This window comes from Atractosteus spatula, chromosome 10 (genome assembly GCF_055471065.1).
Source record: "Atractosteus spatula isolate fAtrSpa1 chromosome 10, fAtrSpa1.hap1, whole genome shotgun sequence".
Lineage (NCBI taxonomy): Eukaryota > Metazoa > Chordata > Actinopteri > Semionotiformes > Lepisosteidae > Atractosteus > Atractosteus spatula.
Window position 1 is genome coordinate 107,158 of NC_142715.1, and position 23,570 is coordinate 130,727.

General features: G+C 48.3%; 10 non-coding genes and 2 pseudogenes across 10 annotated transcripts; 7 read left to right on the forward strand and 5 right to left on the reverse strand.

The window, feature by feature from the left end:
- Window positions 1-17: 17 nt before the first annotated feature.
- Window positions 18-89, reverse strand: trnah-gug (transfer RNA histidin (anticodon GUG)). Its single transcript has one exon. It is a non-coding gene; the product is annotated as a tRNA-His (tRNA).
- A 2,517-nt stretch (window positions 90-2,606) lies between these two features.
- trnaf-gaa (transfer RNA phenylalanine (anticodon GAA)) lies at window positions 2,607-2,679 on the forward strand. The gene has a single exon. It is a non-coding gene; the product is annotated as a tRNA-Phe (tRNA).
- Window positions 2,680-2,788: 109 nt separating this feature from the next.
- Window positions 2,789-2,861, forward strand: trnav-aac (transfer RNA valine (anticodon AAC)). The gene has a single exon. It is a non-coding gene; the product is annotated as a tRNA-Val (tRNA).
- Window positions 2,862-4,912: 2,051 nt separating this feature from the next.
- trnad-guc (transfer RNA aspartic acid (anticodon GUC)) lies at window positions 4,913-4,984 on the reverse strand. Its single transcript has one exon. It is a non-coding gene; the product is annotated as a tRNA-Asp (tRNA).
- A 1,012-nt stretch (window positions 4,985-5,996) lies between these two features.
- trnaf-gaa (transfer RNA phenylalanine (anticodon GAA)) lies at window positions 5,997-6,069 on the forward strand. Its single transcript has one exon. It is a non-coding gene; the product is annotated as a tRNA-Phe (tRNA).
- Window positions 6,070-6,811: 742 nt separating this feature from the next.
- trnah-gug (transfer RNA histidin (anticodon GUG)) lies at window positions 6,812-6,883 on the reverse strand. Its single transcript has one exon. It is a non-coding gene; the product is annotated as a tRNA-His (tRNA).
- A 201-nt stretch (window positions 6,884-7,084) lies between these two features.
- Window positions 7,085-7,156, forward strand: trnae-uuc (transfer RNA glutamic acid (anticodon UUC)). Its single transcript has one exon. It is a non-coding gene; the product is annotated as a tRNA-Glu (tRNA).
- A 1,146-nt stretch (window positions 7,157-8,302) lies between these two features.
- trnad-guc (transfer RNA aspartic acid (anticodon GUC)) lies at window positions 8,303-8,374 on the reverse strand. The gene has a single exon. It is a non-coding gene; the product is annotated as a tRNA-Asp (tRNA).
- A 416-nt stretch (window positions 8,375-8,790) lies between these two features.
- On the reverse strand, window positions 8,791-8,862 carry trnad-guc (transfer RNA aspartic acid (anticodon GUC)). Its single transcript has one exon. It is a non-coding gene; the product is annotated as a tRNA-Asp (tRNA).
- A 2,639-nt stretch (window positions 8,863-11,501) lies between these two features.
- On the forward strand, window positions 11,502-11,574 carry trnag-ccc (transfer RNA glycine (anticodon CCC)). The gene has a single exon. It is a non-coding gene; the product is annotated as a tRNA-Gly (tRNA).
- Window positions 11,575-13,755: 2,181 nt separating this feature from the next.
- Window positions 13,756-13,874, forward strand: LOC148824371 (5S ribosomal RNA; annotated as a pseudogene).
- Window positions 13,875-14,411: 537 nt separating this feature from the next.
- On the forward strand, window positions 14,412-14,530 carry LOC148824372 (5S ribosomal RNA; annotated as a pseudogene).
- The last annotated feature ends 9,040 nt before the right edge of the window (window positions 14,531-23,570 follow it).

Genomic DNA, 23,570 nt, shown 5'->3' on the forward strand with positions numbered 1-23,570 from the left:
AGCAGACGCCCCTATTCTGCCGTGACCCGGATTCGAACCGGGGTTGTTGCGGCCACAACGCAAAGTACTGACCACTATACGATCACGGCGAGTTACCGATACACACATGGTAGGGTGGAAAAGGCTGTGCTCTCTTCGTGTGACCTAATTCGGAAAAGTCCTGACGTTGCATTTCAACTGAGCCCCAGTATACATCGACCCTTCGACACTCTGAGTGACAACTCTCTTGCGTGTTTTCTCATATTTATGTAGTTTGCTTGCATGATGCCCGGAACAGCGGGGTTGTGTGCTCCCATATGGTCTAGTGGTTAGGATTCCTGGTTTTCACCCAGGCGGCCCGGGTTTGACTCCCGGTATGTGAACGTGTCAGTTTTGCCTCCTGCTTTCCAAAAGATCAGCACCGTGTACGAAGGAGCCGCATTAAAACCACTCGAACGTGCAAAACGCGCGAGAAGAGGGGGCGCTTGTTTCCAACCGAAGACTTCTCGCGTGTGAGACGAGCTGATCATCGCTGCAGGAGGTGGGAGGGTTACTCTGGTAGACAGGGCTGACCTTCGGCAATAGGATTTATACTCTCCAAGATGATATTTGCACTTTCTGGAGAGGCGATTTTCTCCACTTCAGTAGCCCGATTTCGTCGATTGCGTGGAGAGGGCTGTAGAATGTGGCGCCGCTTTTCCTGCTCCGTCCATGACAGGCGTGCTGGTCTCTGGAGAGAGAGCACGGTCCATCAGCGCACTCCAATAAAGGCACTGGAAGCAGCTGAATCGCATTGGCGAAGCTCAGCACTGGGCCGCTGGGAAGGGTTTGCTACCGTTTCCGTAGTGTAGTGGTTATCACGTTTGCCTCACACGCGAAAAGTCCCTGGTTCGAAACTGGGCGGAAACAGACCGGCTTCTTTTGTCGCCACGCACAAAAGGGGATTGGGGATTCGCCTAGCGCTGTGATCGCACAGACCCACTCACCTCTTAGTGTGGCGGGATCTGCACAGTGCATGTCGCAGCGCATCCTGCTTTCACTCCAATGCGCGTCCTGATGTACCCCAGTCTCCCGCGTGACAGGTGGGGATAATCACCACTATACTAACGAGGAAGACATCGCTCTCTCCGACCCCCGGCATCGTGTCCCGACCCACCGTGCTGGAAGCCGACGCGTGCTGTGATTTCTTTACGGAGCAGAAATGACAACCGAGGAGCCGAGAGATCATTTCAGCATTTCGCGTCTGAACAGAAAACACAAACGACCAACTCGGAATGACTTGCCTTTGACGCTTATCAAAGCGTTCTTTGTGCATCGAACAGACCCACTCACCTCTTAGTGTGGCGGGATCTGCACAGTGCATGTCGCAGCGCTTCCTGCTTTCACTTCAATGTGCTTTCTGATGTCGAGTCGTGTGCCGTGCGGAGGCTCTGAAAGCGAGAGCAATGAAAAGGTGCACGACGCTGTGAAAGAAAACAGAGAAGTGAAAGGCAGTCCTTTCTCTAAGGAGGTAAAAGAAGAGCTTTCTACTCCCCGTCGGGGAATCGAACCCCGGTCTCCCGCGTGACAGGCGGTGATACTTGCCACTATACTAACGAGGAAGACGTCACATCCTTCGATCCCCGGCATCGTGTCCCGACCCAGCGTGCTGGAAGGCGACGCGTGCTGTGATTCCTTTACGGAGCAGAAATGACAACCGAGGAGCCGAGAGATCATTTCAGCATTTCGCGTCTGAACGGAAAACACAAACGACCAACTCGGAATGACTTGCTTTTGACGCTTTTCAAAGCGTTCTTTGTGCACGACGACTGCGCCGCCTAGCAGATACAAATGGGTTGTACAACTCTGAACTAGCAAATGGAAGAGGGCTAAGCCCCCTCTCTTTTAGCCCAGGTTCGATCTGTCTCCCAGAATCACCAGGGCGCACGCACACACACACACCCGTGCCGTTGAAGTGCTCTGCTTCATTTCTAAGGGCAACTCAACATTCACTCCTACCCCGAGAACAGAAAAGACAGCGTCCGCAGCAACAACAGCTCAGGTCTCTGCACAGGAACTAAGCTGCCCCCATCTCCTCTGCTCTGCGGCTCCTGCGGAGTGGAGTCCTGCCTGGAGCCATGTTTGCAGGCGGCGGCTCCCCGCGCTCTGTCTGTGCGTCGTGTCCAAGAGCTCCTGGGAGGAAGAGAGAGCCCTCCCACTCGGGGGCTTTTCCACGGTCTGTGTGAGGAGGGGCGGGTGTGTCCAGTAGCTTATCGAGCGGAAGCCTGGGGCGGCGGAGAGCTGTGATCGTGCAGACCTTGAGGTGTCACCTCTTTGTCTGCTTTCCCGCCCCCCCTCCGCCCAAGCTCTGCTCCAGAGTAGCCCGGCAACCCCTCACACCTGCACGTGTCACAACCTAAGGTGTGGTCATGAGACACCCATGGGGTGCTGTTCTGTTCTTGCTAATTGTTTCCTGCCCGTCGCAGGCAGGAGTCCATGCGAGGAAGATGCTCTGGACAGAGCTCAGAGGGCGCAGCTGGGTGGCTTTCCTTCTGAGTGACGTTCCTGCAACACTCTCCAGCTCCTCTTGGTGCGCTCATGCCGCAATACAGGAAGGCTGGAGCAGGTGGCTGTTGGCTCTGTGCACTGCCGAAATAGCTCAGTTGGGAGAGCGTTAGACTGAAGATCTAAAGGTCCCTGGTTCGATCCCGGGTTTCGGCATTTTGTTTCATCGCGCCCTTTGTTCCTCTCTCCAGCGCCCCCTGCCTAAAGTGACGCTTCCCTTTCTCAGCCCGAAACGCAAGCGAGACACCAGCAGCGGTCCCTGCAGGTTTCCGTAGTGTAGCGGCTATCACGTTCGCCTAACACGCGAAAGGTCCCCGGTTCGAGACCGGGCGGAAACAGCCTCTTGTTGCACGCTCCTGTACTTCACAGAGGTCTTGAGCGACCGGTCATTTGTTCCCAATGTATTTCCGGTGCCTTCATGCACTCTTGTACCAAACGCACGTTCCTTCTGTACGCAGAGCTGATCATTTGCAATTGGGCTGTGCCGACAGACCAGGACGAGCTCTGTCGGCTCAAAAGCAGCGCAGGACCTGCAAGAACAACAGAAAGATTAGCATCCAGTGAGCCCAAGATCTCATCAAGAATCGGCTCCAGCAACAGGGCTGGGCGCATTGTTCCATTCTCCGACCACTCTCGGTGTAAACAAGTCCCTCCTGGTCTCTGCTTGAAATGCACTTTCCTGCGTTTGCTTTGGTGTAACTGGCTTCCCCTGCATGGGCGAATGTGAAGAAGATCCTTAGTAAGTCGTTGAAGAAAACCGAGAAGAGGTCGGAGTGGCCTCTGTCATTCATCAACGATCCAGTCAGGCAGTACTCCTCTGTAAAGCGCCGTTCGTTCACATCGATTGGCTTTTTTTTGCCTTCATTCGCGCAAGTAGTAAAAGCAGACGCCCCTATTCTGCCGTGACCCGGATTTGAACGGGGGTTGTTGCGGCCACAACGCAAAGTACTGACCACTATACGATCACGGCGAGTTACCGATACACACATGGTAGGGCGGAAAAGGCTGTGCTCTCTTCGTGTGACCTAATTCGGAAAAGTCCTGACGTTGCATTTCAACTGAGCCCCAGTATACATCGACCCTTCGACACTCTGAGTGACAACTCTCTTGCGTGTTTTCTCATATTTATGTAGTTTGCTTGCATGATGCCCGGAACAGCGGGGTTGTGTGCTCCCATATGGTCTAGCGGTTAGGATTCCTGGTTTTCACCCAGGCGGCCCGGGTTTGACTCCTGGTATGGGAACGTGTCAGTTTTGCCTCCTGCTTTCCAAAAGATCAGCACCGTGTACGAAGGAGCCGCATTAAAACCACTCGAACGTGCAAAACGCGCGAGAAGAGGGGGCGCTTGTTTCCAACCGAAGACTTCTCGCGTGTGAGACGAGCTGATCATCGCTGCAGGAGGTGGGAGGGTTACTCTGGTAGACAGGGCTGACCTTCGGCAATAGGATTTATACTCTCCAAGATGATATTTGCACTTTCTGGAGAGGCGATTTTCTCCACTTCAGTAGCCCGATTTCGTCGATTGCGTGGAGAGGGCTGTAGAATGTGGCGCCGCTTTTCCTGCTCCGTCCATGACAGGCGTGCTGGTCTCTGGAGAGAGAGCACGGTCCATCAGCGCACTCCAATAAAGGCACTGGAAGCAGCTGAATCGCATTGGCGAAGCTCAGCACTGGGCCGCTGGGAAGGGTTTGCTACCGTTTCCGTAGTGTAGTGGTTATCACGTTTGCCTCACACGCGAAAAGTCCCTGGTTCGAAACTGGGCGGAAACAGACCGGCTTCTTTTGTCGCCACGCACAAAAGGGGATTGGGGATTCGCCTAGCGCTGTGATCGCACAGACCCACTCACCTCTAAGTGTGGCGGGATCTGCACAGTGCATGTCGCAGCGCATCCTGCTTTCACTCCAGTGCGCGTCCTGATGTACCCCAGTCTCCCGCGTGACAGGTGGGGATAATCACCACTATACTAACGAGGAAGACATCGCTCTCTCCGACCCCCGGCATCGTGTCCCGACCCACCGTGCTGGAAGCCGACGCGTGCTGTGATTTCTTTACGGAGCAGAAATGACAACCGAGGAGCCGAGAGATCATTTCAGCATTTCGCGTCTGAACAGAAAACACAAACGACCAACTCGGAATGACTTGCCTTTGACGCTTATCAAAGCGTTCTTTGTGCATCGAACAGACCCACTCACCTCTTAGTGTGGCTGGATCTGCACAGTGCATGTCGCAGCGCTTCCTGCTTTCACTTCAATGTGCTTTCTGATGTCGAGTCGTGTGCCGTGCGGAGGCTCTGAAAGCGAGAGCAATGAAAAGGTGCACGACGCTGTGAAAGAAAACAGAGAAGTGAAAGGCAGTCCTTTCTCTAAGGAGGTAAAAGAAAAGCTTTCTACTCCCCGTCGGGGAATCGAACCCCGGTCTCCCGCGTGACAGGCGGGGATACTTGCCACTATACTAACGAGGAAGACATCACACCCTTCGATCCCCGGCATCGTGTCCCGACCCAGCGTGCTGGAAGGCGACGCGTGCTGTGATTTCTTTACGGAGCAGAAATGACAACCGAGGAGCCGAGAGATCATTTCAGCATTTCGCGTCTGAACGGAAAACACAAACGACCAACTCAGAATGACTTGCTTTTGACGCTTTTCAAAGCGTTCTTTGTGCACGACGACTGCGCCGCCTAGCAGATACAAATGGGTTGTACAACTCTGAACTAGCAAATGGAAGAGGGCTAAGCCCCCTCTCTTTTAGCCCAGGTTCGATCTGTCTCCCAGAATCACCAGGGCGCACGCACACACACACACCCGTGCCGTTGAAGTGCTCTGCTTCATTTCTAAGGGCAACTCAACATTCACTCCTACCCCGAGAACAGAAAAGACAGCGTCCGCAGCAACAACAGCTCAGGTCTCTGCACAGGAACTAAGCTGCCCCCATCTCCTCTGCTCTGCGGCTCCTGCGGAGTGGAGTCCTGCCTGGAGCCGTGTTTGCAGGCGGCAGCTCCCCGCGCTCTGTCTGTGCGTCGTGTCCAAGAGCTCCTGGGAGGAAGAGAGAGCCCTCCCACTCGGGGGCTTTTCCACGGTCTGTGTGAGGAGGGGCGGGTGTGTACAGTAGCTTATCGAGCGGAAGCCTGGGGCGGCGGAGAGCTGTGATCGTGCAGACCTTGAGGTGTCACCTCTTTGTCTGCTTTCCCGCCCCCCCTCCGCCCAAGCTCTGCTCCAGAGTAGCCCGGCAACCCCTCACACCTGCACGTGTCACAACCTAAGGTGTGGTCATGAGACACCCATGGGGTGCTGTTCTGTTCTTGCTAATTGTTTCGTGCCGTCGCAGGCAGGAGTCCATGCGAGGAAGATGCGCTGGACAGAGCTCAGAGGGCGCAGCTGGGTGGCTTTCCTTCTGAGTGACGTTCCTGCAACACTCTCCCGCTCCTCTTGGTGCGCTCATGCCACTGGAGCAGGTGGCTGTGGGCTCTGTGCACTGCCGAAATAGCTCAGTTGGGAGAGCGTTAGACTGAAGATCTAAAGGTCCCTGGTTCGATCCCGGGTTTCGGCATTTTGTTTCATCGCGCCCTTTGTTCCTCTTTCCAGCGCCCCCTGCCTAAAGTGACGCTTCCCATTCTCAGCCCGAAACGCAAGCGAGACACCAGCAGCGGTCCCTGCAGGTTTCCGTAGTGTAGCGGCTTTCACGTTCGCCTAACACGCGAAAGGTCCCCGGTCCGAGACCGGGCGGAAACAGCCTCTTGTTGCACGCTCCTGTACTTCACAGAGGTCTTGAGCGACCGGTCATTTGTTCCCAATGTATTTCCGGTGCCTTCATGCACTCTTGTACCAAACGCACGTTCCTTCTGTACGCGGAGCCGATCATTTGCAATTGGGCTGTGCCGACAGACCAGGACGAGCTCTGTCGGCTCAAAAGCAGCGCAGGACCTGCAAGAACAACAGAAAGATTAGCATCCAGTGAGCCCAAGATCTCATCAAGAATCGGCTCCAGCAACAGGGCTGGGCGCATTGTTCCATTCTCCGACCACTCTCGGTGTAAACAAGTCCCTCCTGGTCTCTGCTTGAAATGCACTTTCCTGCGTTTGCTTTGGTGTAACTGGCTTCCCCTGCATGGGCGAATGTGAAGAAGATCCTTAGTAAGTCGTTGAAGAAAACCGAGAAGAGGTCGGAGTGGCCTCTGTCGTTCATCAACGATCCAGTCAGGCAGTACTCCTCTGTAAAGCGCCGTTCGTTCATATCCATTGGCTTTTTTTTGCCTTCATTCGCGCAAGTAGTAAAAGCAGACGCCCCTATTCTGCCGTGACCCGGATTCGAACCGGGGTTGTTGCGGCCACAACGCAAAGTACTGACCACTATACGATCACGGCGAGTTACCGATACACACATGGTAGGGCGGAAAAGGCTGTGCTCTCTTCGTGTGACCTAATTCGGAAAAGTCCTGACGTTGCATTTCAACTGAGCCCCAGTATACATCGACCCTTCGACACTCTGAGTGACAACTCTCTTGCGTGTTTTCTCATATTTATGTAGTTTGCTTGCATGATGCCCGGAACAGCGGGGGTGTGTGCTCCCATATGGTCTAGTGGTTAGGATTCCTGGTTTTCACCCAGGCGGCCCGGGTTTGACTCCCGGTATGGGAACGTGTCAGTTTTGCCTCCTGCTTTCCAAAAGATCAGCACCGTGTACGAAGGAGCCGCATTAAAACCACTCGAACGTGCAAAACGCGCGAGAAGAGGGGGCGCTTGTTTCCAACCGAAGACTTCTCGCGTGTGAGACGAGCTGATCATCGCTGCAGGAGGTGGGAGGGTTACTCTGGTAGACAGGGCTGACCTTCGGCAATAGGATTTATACTCTCCAAGATGATATTTGCACTTTCTGGAGAGGCGATTTTCTCTACTTCAGTAGCCCGATTTCGTCGATTGCGTGGAGAGGGCTGTAGAATGTGGCGCCGCTTTTCCTGCTCCATCCATGACAGGCGTGCTGGTCTCTGGAGAGAGAGCACGGTCCATCAGCGCACTCCAATAAAGGCACTGGAAGCAGCTGAATCGCATTGGCGAAGCTCAGCACTGGGCCGCTGGGAAGGGTTTGCTACCGTTTCCGTAGTGTAGTGGTTATCATGTTTGTCTCACACGCGAAAAGTCCCTGGTTCGAAACTGGGCGGAAACAGACCGGCTTCTTTTGTCGCCACGCACAAAAGGGGATTGGGGATTCGCCTAGCGCTGTGATCGCACAGACCCACTCACCTCTTAGTGTGGCGGGATCTGCACAGTGCATGTCGCAGCGCATCCTGCTTTCACTCCAATGCGCGTCCTGATGTACCCCAGTCTCCCGCGTGACAGGTGGGGATAATCACCACTATACTAACGAGGAAGACATCGCTCTCTCCGACCCCCGGCATCGTGTCCCGACCCACCGTGCTGGAAGCCGACGTGTGCTGTGATTTCTTTACGGAGCAGAAATGACAACCGAGGAGCCGAGAGATCATTTCAGCATTTCGCGTCTGAACAGAAAACACAAACGACCAACTCGGAATGACTTGCCTTTGACGCTTATCAAAGCGTTCTTTGTGCATCGAACAGACCCACTCACCTCTTAGTGTGGCGGGATCTGCACAGTGCATGTCGCAGCGCTTCCTGCTTTCACTTCAATGTGCTTTCTGATGTCGAGTCGTGTGCCGTGCGGAGGCTCTGAAAGCGAGAGCAATGAAAAGGTGCACGATGCTGTGAAAGAAAACAGAGAAGTGAAAGGCAGTCCTTTCTCTAAGGAGGTAAAAGAAAAGCTTTTTACTCCCCGTCGGGGAATCGAACCCCGGTCTCCCGCGTGACAGGCGGGGATACTTGCCACTATACTAACGAGGAAGACATCACACCCTTCGACCCCCGGTATCGTGTCCCGACCCACCGTGCTGGAAGCCGACGCGTGCTGTGATTTCTTTACGGAGCAGAAATGACAACCGAGGAGCCGAGAGATCATTTCAGCATTTCGCGTCTGAACAGAAAACTCAAACGACCAACTCGGAATGACTTGCCTTTGACGCTTATCAAAGCGTTCTTTGTGCATCGAACAGACCCACTCACCTCTTAGTGTGGCGGGATCTGCACAGTGCATGTCGCAGCGCTTCCTGCTTTCACTTCAATGTGCTTTCTGATGTCGAGTCGTGTGCCGTGCGGAGGCTCTGAAAGCGAGAGCAATGAAAAGGTGCACGACGCTGTTAAAGAAAACAGAGAAGTGAAAGGCAGTCCTTTCTCTAAGGAGGTAAAAGTAAAGCTTTCTACTCCCCGTCGGGGAATCGAACCCCGGTCTCCCGCGTGACAGGCGGGGATACTTGCCACTATACTAACGAGGAAGACATCACACCCTTCGATCCTCGGCATCGTGTCCCGACCCAGCGTGCTGGAAGGCGACGCGTGCTGTGATTCCTTTACGGAGCAGAAATGACAACCGAGGAGCCGAGAGATCATTTCAGCATTTCGCGTCTGAACGGAAAACACAAACGACCAACTCGGAATGACTTGCTTTTGACGCTTTTCAAAGCGTTCTTTGTGCACGACGACTGCGCCGCCTAGCAGATACGAATGGGTTGTACAACTCTGAACTAGCAAATGGAAGAGGGCTAAGCCCCCTCTCTTTTAGCCCAGGTTCGATCTGTCTCCCAGAATCACCAGGGCGCACGCACACACACACACCCGTGCCGTTGAAGTGCTCTGCTTCATTTCTAAGGGCAACTCAACATTCACTCCTACCCCGAGAACAGAAAAGACAGCGTCCGCAGCAACAACAGCTCAGGTCTCTGCACAGGAACTAAGCTGCCCCCATCTCCTCTGCTCTGCGGCTCCTGTGGAGTGGAGTCCTGCCTGGAGCCGTGTTTGCAGGCGGCGGCTCCCCGCGCTCTGTCTGTGCATCGTGTCCAAGAGCTCCTGGGAGGAAGAGAGAGCCCTCCCATTCGGGGGCTTTTCCACGGTCTGTGTGAGGAGGGGCGGGTGTGTCCAGTAGCTTATCGAGCGGAAGCCTGGGGCGGCGGAGAGCTGTGATCGTGCAGACCTTGAGGTGTCACCTCTTTGTCTGCTTTCCCGCCCCCCCTCCGCCCAAGCTCTGCTCCAGAGTAGCCCGGCAACCCCTCACACCTGCACGTGTCACAACCTAAGGTGTGGTCATGAGACACCCATGGGGTGCTGTTCTGTTCTTGCTAATTGTTTCCTGCCCGTCGCAGGCAGGAGTCCATGCGAGGAAGATGCGCTGGACAGAGCTCAGAGGGCGCAGCTGGGTGGCTTTCCTTCTGAGTGACGTTCCTGCAACACTCTCCCGCTCCTCTTGGTGCGCTCATGCCGCAATACAGGAAGGCTGGAGCAGGTGGCTGTGGGCTCTGTGCACTGCTGAAATAGCTCAGTTGTGAGAGCGTTAGACTGAAGATTTAAAGGTCCCTGGTTCGATCCCGGGTTTCGGCATTTTGTTTCATCGCGCCCTTTGTTCCTCTCTCCAGCGCCCCCTGCCTAAAGTGACGCTTCCCATTCTCAGCCCGAAACGCAAGCGAGACACCAGCAGCGGTCCCTGCAGGTTTCCGTAGTGTAGCGGCTATCACGTTCGCCTAACACGCGAAAGGTCCCCGGTTCGAGACCGGGCGAAAACAGCCTCTTGTTGCACGCTCCTGTACTTCACAGAGGTCTTGAGCGACCGGTCATTTGTTCCCAATGTATTTCCGGTGCCTTCATGCACTCTTGTACCAAACGCACGTTCCTTCTGTACGCGGAGCCGATCATTTGCAATTGGGCTGTGCCGACAGACCAGGACGAGCTCTGTCGGCTCAAAAGCAGCGCAGGACCTGCAAGAACAACAGAAAGATTAGCATCCAGTGAGCCCAAGATCTCATCAAGAATCGGCTCCAGCAACAGGGCTGGGCGCATTGTTCCATTCTCCGACCACTCTCGGTGTAAACAAGTCCCTCCTGGTCTCTGCTTGAAATGCACTTTCCTGCGTTTGCTTTGGTGTAACTGGCTTCCCCTGCATGGGCGAATGTGAAGAAGATCCTTAGTAAGTCGTTGAAGAAAACCGAGAAGAGGTCGGAGTGGCCTCTGTCGTTCATCAACGATCCAGTCAGGCAGTACTCCTCTGTAAAGCGCCGTTCGTTCACATCGATTGGCTTTCTTTTGCCTTCATTCGCGCAAGTAGTAAAAGCAGACGCCCCTATTCTGCCGTGACCCGGATTCGAACCGGGGTTGTTGCGGCCACAACGCAAAGTACTGACCACTATACGATCACGGCGAGTTACCGATACACACATGGTAGGGCGGAAAAGGCTGTGCTCTCTTCGTGTGACCTAATTCGGAAAAGTCCTGACGTTGCATTTCAACTGAGCCCCAGTATACATCGACCCTTCGACACTCTGAGTGACAACTCTCTTGCGTGTTTTCTCATATTTATGTAGTTTGCTTGCATGATGCCCGGAACAGCGGGGTTGTGTGCTCCCATATGGTCTAGCGGTTAGGATTCCTGGTTTTCACCCAGGCGGCCCGGGTTTGACTCCCGGTATGGGAACGTGTCAGTTTTGCCTCCTGCTTTCCAAAAGATCAGCACCGTGTACGAAGGAGCCGCATTAAAACCACTCGAACGTGCAAAACGCGCGAGAAGAGGGGGCGCTTGTTTCCAACCGAAGACTTCTCGCGTGTGAGACGAGCTGATCATCGCTGCAGGAGGTGGGAGGGTTACTCTGGTAGACAGGGCTGACCTTCGGCAATAGGATTTATACTCTCCAAGATGATATTTGCACTTTCTGGAGAGGCGATTTTCTCCACTTCAGTAGCCCGATTTCGTCGATTGCGTGGAGAGGGCTGTAGAATGTGGCGCCGCTTTTCCTGCTCCGTCCATGACAGGCGTGCTGGTCTCTGGAGAGAGAGCACGGTCCATCAGCGCACTCCAATAAAGGCACTGGAAGCAGCTGAATCGCATTGGCGAAGCTCAGCACTGGGCCGCTGGGAAGGGTTTGCTACCGTTTCCGTAGTGTAGTGGTTATCACGTTTGCCTCCCACGCGAAAAGTCCCTGGTTCGAAACTGGGCGGAAACAGACCGGCTTCTTTTGTCGCCACGCACAAAAGGGGATTGGGGATTCGCCTAGCGCTGTGATCGCACAGACCCACTCACCTCTTAGTGTGGCGGGATCTGCACAGTGCATGTCGCAGCGCATCCTGCTTTCACTCCAATGCGCGTCCTGATGTACCCCAGTCTCCCGCGTGACAGGTGGGGATAATCACCACTATACTAACGAGGAAGACATCGCTCTCTCCGACCCCCGGCATCGTGTCCCGACCCACCGTGCTGGAAGCCGACGCGTGCTGTGATTTCTTTACGGAGCAGAAATGACAACCGAGGAGCCGAGAGATCATTTCAGCATTTCGCGTCTGAACAGAAAACACAAACGACCAACTCGGAATGACTTGCCTTTGACGCTTATCAAAGCGTTCTTTGTGCATCGAACAGACCCACTCACCTCTTAGTGTGGCAGGATCTGCACAGTGCATGTCGCAGCGCTTCCTGCTTTCACTTCAATGTGCTTTCTGATGTCGAGTCGTGTGCCGTGCGGAGGCTCTGAAAGCGAGAGCAATGAAAAGGTGCACGACGCTGTGAAAGAAAACAGAGAAGTGAAAGGCAGTCCTTTCTCTAAGGAGGTAAAAGAAAAGCTACTCCCCGGTGGGGAATCAAACCCCAATCTCCCGCGTGACAGGCGGGGATACTTGCCACTATACTAATGTAGAATTTGGGCATTTAAGGGGACAATTATTAATTGTAGCCGTAAATCACGAAATGGATTCTTTTAATGGCCTTAGAATCCAACCATGCGATATAACTCAAACAACACACACACACACACACACACACACACAGGTACTAATACACGAGGATACATTTATTAATACATAAAATATGCATGTAAACCTAACAGATCTTATCGTGACGGTTTTCAGAATACAAAAGATATATATTCATTCAGTTACAAAGAGTTACATATATCAAGAGGACATAAGTTCAGTATATCATTCATTTAGACCGTTTCGTAATTGAACTTGGTTACAACTTCTACATTAGATACTCAAAACAAGTACATAACTCTTAGGAATAAAATTGATATCAACTGGTTGGGATAACAATTGAATTCTTGAGCTGTAATGCATTGAAGTTGAATACTCATCCAATCTCTGGGGATTCAGATCTCCTGCGGGCTCTTTGGCTCCGTGCCAGGCTGTGCTGTGCTGCAGATGCTCACTGACCGGCTAGTTAGTGTTGGCTTTAACTAGCAAAGTTTGTGCACAGGAGAAAAGATGACTGTGGGTCCCAGCAAGTCAGGAAGAGGACCGGTTCATTCCTGATGAAGCGCTAGTTCTGAATAGTGATTCAGCTGTCCACAGTTCCGACCTGTTCACAAGGCTTGCTGCTGGTGCTTACCTCAGGTGGATCCTCTGGTTACTCTCTGGCAACCTCCGCTCTAGACTCTTAGAACAAAGGAAAGTTCTGGCACTCGGACACACTGGTCGTTCCGTGGTTGTCCAGGCTGACTCTTAGGATGGTCAGGAGGCGCGCTGCGAGAATGTCCTGCCCTTGGGAGCCTTTGGCTCCTGGGCCGTCCTGCCCTGGAATTCTCCTTTGAATTCCCTTTAGAAAAGTCCAGGAAATAGTCTCTCAGGCCCTCTGTGTTGCCTGTTTTTACCTGGAGGAACTTCAGCTCGTTCATTGGCTGAAAGTTCCATGGGCATCAGAGTCCCACGTAGGTTACTCGGCCCTACCAGTCCCTGATTGGTTGTTGAAGGTGAGATGTGAGTCACTTACTCCTGACACTTAGGAATGCAGTCCAGATGTCCATCTGGCACACCCTAGAAAGATAGGCGCCAATGGATGACCATTGATCATGATAGCTAGGCTTAGCTAAGTGCATCCCCATTTGGGAGCTGTCCCTTATCAAAAGAAAACATCTTTAAATCAGCCTGCATGAATAGTTTCTCTGTGGCTGCACCACAGAGATGAACAGAGAGATGGGGCCTCATTTGAAAAAGCACAGCAACACTTAATTCTGTCTTATTAACAACCATTGCCGCTACAAGTGAAAGGCTGAAGTGAAATAGAGCGGGGACGAAGGCAGTGAAGAGAGAGAACGTGGGAAGAAGAGAAAAACGCAAGGGAAAAAAAGCAGCGTCGTAAAAGAGGTGACGGAGCTGTCCTCTCTAATAGAAGGGTGCCAGTGAGCCCTGCTGTCCCTTATGGCCACACCCCCTTGAGCACGCCTGATCTCGTTTGATTGCGGAAGCTAAGCAGGGACGGGCCTGGTTAGTACTTGGATGGGAGACCGCCTGCGAGTACTAGGTGTTATAAGCTTTTAAGCGCAGGAGGCGCCCTATCCCCGCTCGCTCGCTCATTCCCCTGTTCACACGTGCAGTGCGGCTTTTCTGTCTGTTTATTTGTCAGCTTTGGCGAGACACGGGTGCTTGTGTATTAGCGTGAGCCTTTTTTATTCTGATCATGAACAGTTTTACAAGTCCGCAAAGGATCGAGGAAAGGTTTATCGCCAGCTGAAAAGAGACACAGCGCTTCGGCTGTGGAGACTTGTTCGGCTGGCGTTCGGGGAGTCGCCTTTTTCAGAATTGTATTGAGATCATTTTCCACAGAGCTCAGATGTCAAAGCACAGCAGCAGCTCTCCACAGCGATCCTCTATAGCGCCCTTTCTCCCGCAGCTCCGTCCTCATTGGAAGGAAGCAAGAGTGAAAGGCTGAAGTGAAATAGAGCGGGGACGAAGGCAGTGAAGAGAGAGAACGTGGGAAGAAGAGAAAAACGCAAGGGAAAAAAAGCAGCGTCGTAAAAGATGTGGCGGAGCTGTCCTCTCTATAAGAAGGGTGCCAGTGAGCCCTGCTCTCGCTTACGGCCACACCCCCTTGAGCACGCCTGATCTTGTCTGATTTTGGAAGCTAAACAGGGATGGGCCTGGTTAGTACTTGGATGGGAGACCGCCTGGGAATACCAGGTGCTGTAAGCTTTTAAGCGCAGGAGGCGCCCTATCCCCGCTCGCTCGCTCATTCCCCTGTTCACACGTGCAGTGCGGCTTTTCCGTCTGTTTATTTGTCAGCTTTGGCGAGACACGGGTGCTTGTGTAATAGCGTGAGCGTTTTTTATTCTGATCATGAACAGTTTTACAAGTCCGCAAAGGATCGAGGAAAGGTTTATCGCCAGCCATTTATTCTTATCATGAACCTTATATACTGTATCTCTACATCCCATAACCTTTAACGGCAGGTGCCTGAGTGTGGACATGTTGTGATGTAATATTTATTTTAAAAGTAAACATTTTAGTAAAGTCTGTTATATTGTTAAAATCTATAAGCGTCTATAATCTATAAGATCAATTTTTGCTCGTGCTTATAAGTTATCGCTGCTAAATGTGTCTTATTCAATTATTTTAACACTTTTATGACCTATCCACTAAAATATAAAGACCCGCCCTACAATGCTCTTCTCAAAAGATAAAATAAGTTTTACATTTTTTGATTCAATGTAATTTCTTTTCTAGAGAAACACACATCATTTGAGGCTTGGGTTGCATGTTAATATTTTTAAGGTTTAAAGACTTTACGTTCACGGTACGTGGAAAATCATTTCAAACTTTTGAAAAGTTGTTGAGAATTTGTCATTGAAATAAGCTTACATATTTTAATTCAACGTGATTACTTTTCACTCTCGATAAAACACGTGTGATTTTGGGGCGGGGGGATATGGTGGGGCGTTCTAAAACATCACAACCATTTGAAAAATGTCTTGAGCATGGTTACAAATTTGGAGTTTATGCTTAAATTAGCCGACTTGCCAGTTTTGAAGTGTGACACCTGAGCTGTGAGGCCCCGATATTGACTGCTGCGAAGATGGCTTCTTTGAGTAGTGAATCATCGGATTCCTCTGCTATGCAAACTGAAGAAGTAGGTTGCTAAAATATTTTTTCTGATCGTGGAATTGTTGTTTCAATCTGCGTTTAGCGTATTTCGTTTTCAACACTTTGTCTTCTTTTTAGCAAAAGCTGACTCAGCACTCAGTGGTGTGTGACAGTGGCTGTCATGTGAACTCTGATGGCGATTCAGGTGTTGGGGGTCCGTCAACGACTGATGAAGAGTTGCTACAAATGGTAAATATTAAACCACAGCAAGTTCGAAGCAAACAAAGAACTCTAACACAAAAGAGGCATTACAATTTAAATATTTTAGGTAAAAAGCATGCCTATTTATTTTGTTAAGCCTTCCTTTTCTTTTTTCCTTTAATAGAATAACGAAGAGGTCGATGCATCAATCTTCAAACTACCATCAAGCTTGAATGTTTCGTGTCTGTTCATGTGTGTTCGCCAAAATGTGATTAATGATAATGTTCAACCTAGTTTAGCTAACGATGGCTCTAATGAGCCCGATGCTATGGATCAGATTGTAAAGTGGGTGGTATGTTGCACCTTCAACCATTGTTTAAAGGGGGTTGTGGTTGATGAATGCGCGGCCTGTTTGATTAATCATCCAGGTCAACGGGGTCACACATGCCTGGTTGTCGGGTGCGCGGATGGGTACTGTGGTGTCTCCGGGGGAAAGTTTATGTAAATGAAAGTAGTACTCACACCACACTTTTCTTTCCTGAGTTTCGTGGCTTTTCTTCCTCCAACTATCTTCCAAATACAGTCCGTAATCCGTTCCCTTAATCCTGATCCGATCCGAGTTCCAAAAGTCCGTAATAAAGCCAATCCGCGATGTATCTTTATCCAGTGTCCGTAATCCAAAAACCATAAACCTTTTCTCCTTTCAGTAGTCCGTTATTCTGTAGCCCGATCTTTAACATACACCTCTTTCCTCTCTTTTCCTCCAAACCGCATTCACCTTATCGGCTTCCGCCCTGTTCACTGCCTCCGGGGCACTTATATTTCGGTTCCTGATGCGGCTCAGCTGTGTCTCATTGTTTCTCAGGGTAGACCCTTTCCATTTACCGGTCAGCTGATTCTTTTTGGCAGCCATTTTGCTAAGGTCCATATCTAGTATTTTAAGTAGGTCATTCCGAAAATACCTGTTATGAATGACCCTTCCCCTGGTCATGTTACAGTACAAAGATGTGTTGTTTGCCGCATTAGAAATTTATAAGTGTCTCAGTTTAGCCCGAATTTTATCGGCTGTTCTGTACATCGCCAGTGGCCTGGGTGCCTATACTTTTACAGATGATACTGAGCAGATTATAAAGCACTTGCTGAGAAAAATAATTGACGACCGCTCGCCATATGAGAATGTACGCTCCTTACTTGTAAAGGTAGATGGAAAAATACTACACGTGACTTTTGGTGCGTTGCAAAACTTATTTTATACTTATTTATACTTATTTTTACAGAAAAGAAAAAAGATCTATGTAAAACCAGGGCTGTGAAATACTCGCAATGTGAATAGAGCTTTCACTCTGTTTTACAGACACAGGTGTGCCATTGTGAGAAGAACGAAAAATTTCGAATGTATACGTAAGAATTCTTACAAAAAGTGCTTTACACTCTTCTTTCTGCAAAGCTTGAAATGAAAATCAATTAACTGAATGCTAATGTCCTTGAATTTGTTAAAGAGATAGATGTGCATGTAAAGAACATGAGTGAAATTACTGCGATTCTGATGTTTTCAGATCAGAAACTGAAGCCTGGCGGATTCAGCGGTGTGTATTCCAAAATACAACGTATTTTACATAGAACCTGTGGTAACACCGTCCCTCTGATCACTCAGGCTAATTTATTTGCTCTGTTAGGGTCGCCCAGTTCGGTGTTCATGGCTATAAAAAATGGCAAGAGAAAGGGCGTTACTGAGGGAGCACAAAATCATATCTGCACACAGAAAAAAACAAAAACCTTCAGCATTAATTAGTCCAAAGCAAGCTAAAACCTGTACAAAACAGATCATATACACCAAGAGCCAAACATTTCATAACAGAAAACAATGATCCAAAACAAAGAAACTAAAGAAATCTTCCAGTTGCAAAGGGCACTCTCAGAAAACATCAATAACGCCATCTACAGCATCCAGTGCAAAAAGTGCGGGGTGACCTATGTGGGGGGAACGGGTAACTCCATCCGAACCCAGCTGACACAACACAGGTACATCAGGAACCACGGGACTGGAAAGCAACCCCAACTGGACAGAGATAGAAAGAAAGAAAAAGGAAAGGGAGTGGATCAAAAGACTTAATACTATCTTTACACAAGACCTGAACATCAGAAAAACCGGGAGGGTTTTAGTCGTTGGAAGGAGAGTGCTCTCCTTGTCCCAGATGGTCCCCTCTCGGATAAAATCTGGGAGAAGGAGCTTTGTTCCCCTCTCCTCAATAGCCAGACCCTACAGGGACTGGAACTCTTCACCATACTAACACGCAACAAACAGAAGAATAACTGAAACCAATCAGCTATGGAAACTCGCACAGCTTGCACAGTCCTACTAGGGAGGAAAACAAAAAGACCCTGATTTCCTATTGAGATGTTAATGGTCCATGCATAATCCCCACCAGGGAAAGCAGAAACCCATTCACCAACTGAAACTGCACCTACTCGTACAGAAACATACAGAAGGAACACAGACCATAGGATACAAACTAGCCCCCTAGGAGGAACTACAACACACTGCCCCTTACAAAACAGGATAAAAACAGGCCAGCATGGACACAGTGTTCCAGAACAATGCCTGAAGAAGACCCAGGCAGAAACATAGCGACACACAGAAAGGCAAGATTGTCTTCCTATGGAGCCACAGATTCTACAGAGGTAAAGCTGCCTAACAGTGGAAACCTAATGGTGTCAACGAAGCTTTAGGCATTTAAATGGTAAGTATGGATCAATCCAGAGTTGACAACGCACGCAACCGTACGGTCACCCTCCACACTGCCTACACAACAAACATGTCAAACAGACAGGATACCTTCCAACAAGGAACCAGGATCATCTACAAAATGATCCAAACAGTCCACCATTTACAAAACACAGCAGTTTTATTGGACGGGAGAACCGAGCACCCGCCAGCCTACGACGGAAGACCAAGGAACTCATAAAACCTGCCAAGCCACCCAAACTCACATATTTGAAGCTGGTAAGCAATGCCAAAAATTGGCTTCACACCACACTGCAGATCCTCGAAGAGCAAAATCTGTCATACAACTAGAGGATCTTGAGCTTCCCCACTGGGAGGAAGCTTTCACACTTGCTCCCAACTGATCAAAGAAACATTATGGGAGGAAATTGCAGAACACCACCTTTGGACCCTACAGTACACAAGCTATCAATACTGGGTTAGGGAAGGACACTCAGGCAGATCAAATTATCACAGCAGTTTTTAAATTCTACAACGACTTCTACTGGAAAGACTGCGAACAAGACCAAGTAAGAGTTAAGTTGTTTTATAAAGTCATTATTTTAGAGCAAGGTATAATTCTGATAAAAATACAATAAACAATATGGTGAAGCTATTGGAGAGAAAATTAAGGCTCGGTTAAGAAACTGAAACAGTCTTGACTTGTTCCTTTACACAAAAGTTATTTATTTTCAAAAGAGACCCATGAGGATTCCTCTGGTGTGCAAGACCTGCCTGAAGACATTTGACCAGTTTCCTCTTCACCTAAAGAGGGTGTGTATGAAATGAGCCTCAGCAGAGGAGATCAGCAAGTTCCTTCTCCAGGCCAGGAAGGACTTGTTGAATCACCTGAGGAATGGGCAGGTCGGGGATTGCAAGAGCATAGGGCTCATGTGTGGTGAGAATGTGAGACTGGCGGAGTCCATGGACTGTTTTATGTGGAATCCTGAAGACACATCAGCAAGGTAAGATATTTATAATTTATAAGGGTTCTTCTGTTTCATTTCTAACCTTTACCTTTATGTAAGGGTATGTTAAAATGATATACCAGTGGTCCAGATGCCCTGAGCAAGAGGCTGCTGTCCAGGAGGAAGAGATGCCAGAGACTGAAGTGGAAGAGGAAGGGGAAGATGTGAGTTCTGGAGAACTTTCTATTTTTTCCAAATGTATCTTTTGTTTTATACTTGTATTCTAGTTTGTCTTAGAAGTAAAAATGTTTAAATGTGTATTTTGTATTCGTACTGTCCCCCAGTTATTAAAAGCCATCAGCAGGCTCTCAGGAAGACGGTGAACCAGGCTGGACTGGACAGAACGCACTCCCTGGATGCTCCTCACCTGGCTGGGTTTAAACAGGACCTTACCAAGGATCTTGGAGTGGCAGATTGCTCTCAGGAGGTATTTATTTTTAAAGGCATTTAAAATTGAGCAGTGATATTTCCATAGCACATGTTTTTACTCCTTAGCTTAAAATTCACCCATGTGAAATCTCAGCCATAAACATAGTGACTCTACATTTGTGAGGTAGAAAATGTTTCCAGATTCCTGTTTTTATGGATCCATCTGCATCTTCCTTAAACTTTGTAAAGGGCCTATCCAAAACAACAATTATTGTAACCAAATGAAGACCACTGGACTGTCTCACCAAATCATTGCTAATTATATTAAGAACATAAACCATTTTCCGGGCTACATCCTAAATGATATCAGTGTGAAAGTAGAGGATCCCAGCCTGGCTAACCTCATCATCAACTTCCAAAGTATCCTAAAGGATATTCAGAAGAAGAACAGTAAGAATGTTGCCAAGAGATTACTAAAAATAGGTCATTTTCATTTTAAAACTTCTTTCAGTTGTACTTTTAATTTGAATACAAAAAAAGTTGATGAGTATTAATTTCTCCCACAGATATAGACAGTTGCAGAGTCCAGAACCAAGTACGAAGGATTGCTGGAAGGTGTTGCAAAGTGTTGCAAAGAGAGATGTGTTGCACAGACTGGGCAAGACATCACCTTGCCTGAGCAGCTTCTTGTACTGTATTACCTGCAGGCCTTTCTCCAGCTGAAGCACCTGTAGCACCCAGGGGTGGTAAAGAACATGACAGTAAGAATACTTTCATACAACAAAAGTAAGAAATTACATAGATGGGATTTTTACAGTTTGGTGTATTCATTTTTATTTTCTCGCTATTACAGGTTGAGGAATGGGTGCAAAGAAAGTGTTGTTTCAACAAGTGGGCACAAAAATGGTCATAATTCCTGTTAAAGAGCACAAAACCTCAAACAACAGCTGGCTTCCTTTGCATTGAGTGAAGAAGAGGAACATGCAAGTTGATGGCTACATTGATATACCCATCCACTCAATTCAGGGTTGTGGTAGAACTGGAACCATCCTGGCAAGCAGTGGATGCAAAGTACTGTATCACCCATAATGTGACACCAGTCCATCACAGGACTCACTCACACCATGGCCAATTTTCATAGAAGCCAATTAAAATCCATGTTAATACCGAACAAAAGACCTCCACCTGCATAGCTCCAATCATGTACGGTATTTAAGAAAATCTGGAATGTACCTTAATTGCATTTTATTTGTGTTTTATCAGCCGTTTCATCTTTACTTCACTAAACTGCGCTGTAATGCCCAGGTCAGCAGCTGTGAAAGGAGACGGAGAAGATGGACTGGTCAGCCAATGTATCAACAGTGTCTGAAGTGCTTGAGGAGTGGAAGCCCAACACAGGACTGCCACCAAATGGCATGCAAATTAAAAAGTTGATAAAGTATCAAATCTGGGAAGGCCTGAGCATCACTGACGATCCTGTGAAGGGGAAGAAGTTTGTGACTTCCAGGTGTTTCCAGAAGGGAGAGGTGGTGTGTGATTACAACGGCAAGGTCATCACAAAGACAACTGCTGAAGCTCACAGATGACAGAGGGAGACATGAGATGTCTTTTCTTTTCAGATGAACCTGCACAAAAACTGTGCATTGATGCTCGTGAAAAACACTGAGCCTGCCTCCCGGATAAGGAGGCAAATTGGAAGATGGATAAATCCATCAAAGAGAAAAGACAATGTAAGGGCTGTAAGAAAGTCATTTATAATCAACGAACAGCCTGTCATAATTCTGTCTGTGACAAAAAGGGACATTGTTGAGGGGAGAAGAGCTCCTCTGTGATTACAGCATTTCCAGGAAATAATTTCAAGGTTGAAGGACAAGCTCTGGAGTGGTTGGTTCACTGACCATTTCCAAAAAAGAAACTAAGTAAGTTTATTAAAGTGCATATTTTGAAGATATTCATTTTCTTGTACCTTGGAATTAATGTAAAAATTATATTCGTGTTAATGTCTTGAAAATAGCATTTCTCATTCTCATCAGCAAGCATATAAGGAAAGGATATGGGACTGCTAAAAAGATACATGATTTTCAGAAGAGTATAGAAGGCAGATAACTATCCCACTCAATTGTTACTGCAAAGAAATGCCACAGTGTAAACCAAAAGGTGAACCATTCTTGAAATTTATTGACAGAATCTGAATAGCACAGCATTCCCAGACCAGGCACTGGAGTTTCCTGCAGCGTTAGATGGGTAGTCTCTTGGTAAGAGAGAGATCGACAGAGTACTGGACTTCATGAACGACACCTTTCCAATTCATCGAGAACAGAGCCCACAAGATCTAGAGTCTAGAGAACAATTTCTTACAATATTAGTGGTAGTTTCTGAATAGGTTAAGGACAACATAGTTGTAGAGATATCTTGCAACTTCTTAAAAGTTGTAAAAGTGATTACCACATTGCCAGTGGTTTATATTTAAAACCTAAAGATTTTAAATTGAATCTTTCTTAAACAAAGGACATTTTTCACAGGAACAGCAGCCTAAATCAGTTGATGACTGTAAATATGACAAGCTTGTGATAAATTGTAAAGTGCAAAACAAAGTTGTTTGTTTTGGTTTTGTCTTCAACATCATATTAATAGGCATGTTATTTTTAGAGCAGCTGCCTGCCATTCACCATCAGCCAAGATGCCACAAGGTACATGAAATGACCCAGAAGTACTTAATGATACAGAGAAGAGCATATGGGGGAAAAAAAAAGAAGACAAGAAATATCCATTAACACGTCCATCTAGAAGCCAGAAGACGGGTGATGATCAGCATTTCAAAAGCAGACACTGGAGGTTGAATTCAAGTTTTAACAGTGATTGTCTATGTTTGGCTTCAACACAAATCATATTTATATGCTCACATTATTAATTTGTACAAAGTCCCCAATATTCATTACAGGCGACGTTCCCAGGAGTACACACGACCCAGCCAGAACGTGGCTAGCTGAAGTGCAGTGGACCTCAGGGAAAGAACTCTTGCCCACACGGAAGTCTCTGCTCTGAAAACCACTGGATAAAGGTATATGGCGGTCTGTTCTCAGCTGTTGATTTTGTGAAAAATATTGAATATGAAAGATTGAAGTGTCACTATTCAATGAAGTTCAGACATAAGTATTATGTTGAGAAGCTAGATCTGTTCTACTAATAGCTTTAGTACCTTAATATTGTACTGTTTGCTCTGGTTTTCAGACATCAGTCCAAGATCATTGGTGGGTTAATTGATTTCTGGTAAGATTGGCCCCACGTGTGAGTGTGTGTTTACATTTCTATCTGGCATCCTCAAAAGATGGTTTTGTTTCCTTTTCTTAATTGCTCTTGATTACTAGAGTTTATTTGGCATGATACATTTGTGATAAATGCTTTTTCTTTGTGAATAGTCTTATTTTAATCTACATAATGTCAATGAGTTAGTACCTTAAAGAACAAGCAGTAAAAGAAATGACATTTCAGGTTTATTAGCTAAAGTTTTTATAAGTGAACTGAGATTCCTTTACAGTGCAGAGACCCATCTTTAATATGCTGTGTGTGCTCATAATGGACTTGAAATTTGTTTTTGTCACAATGTAAAGGTATAATAAATAGATAATATACTCTATTTATCAAGACTTGACTATTTTAATTCCATACTTCCATTGACTGCTTTGGAATGCATTCCTTACAATTTTCCTAAATAATCATTGTCTCACAGTGTAGACCTGGGTGACATAACAGGGGTCAGGGCTGTGTTGACTGGAGGTTTGTGTAGACTGGCCATTGTCTATGTGAGACTGTGGGATCACTAGGGGTTCCCCCCCATCACCTGTAACAT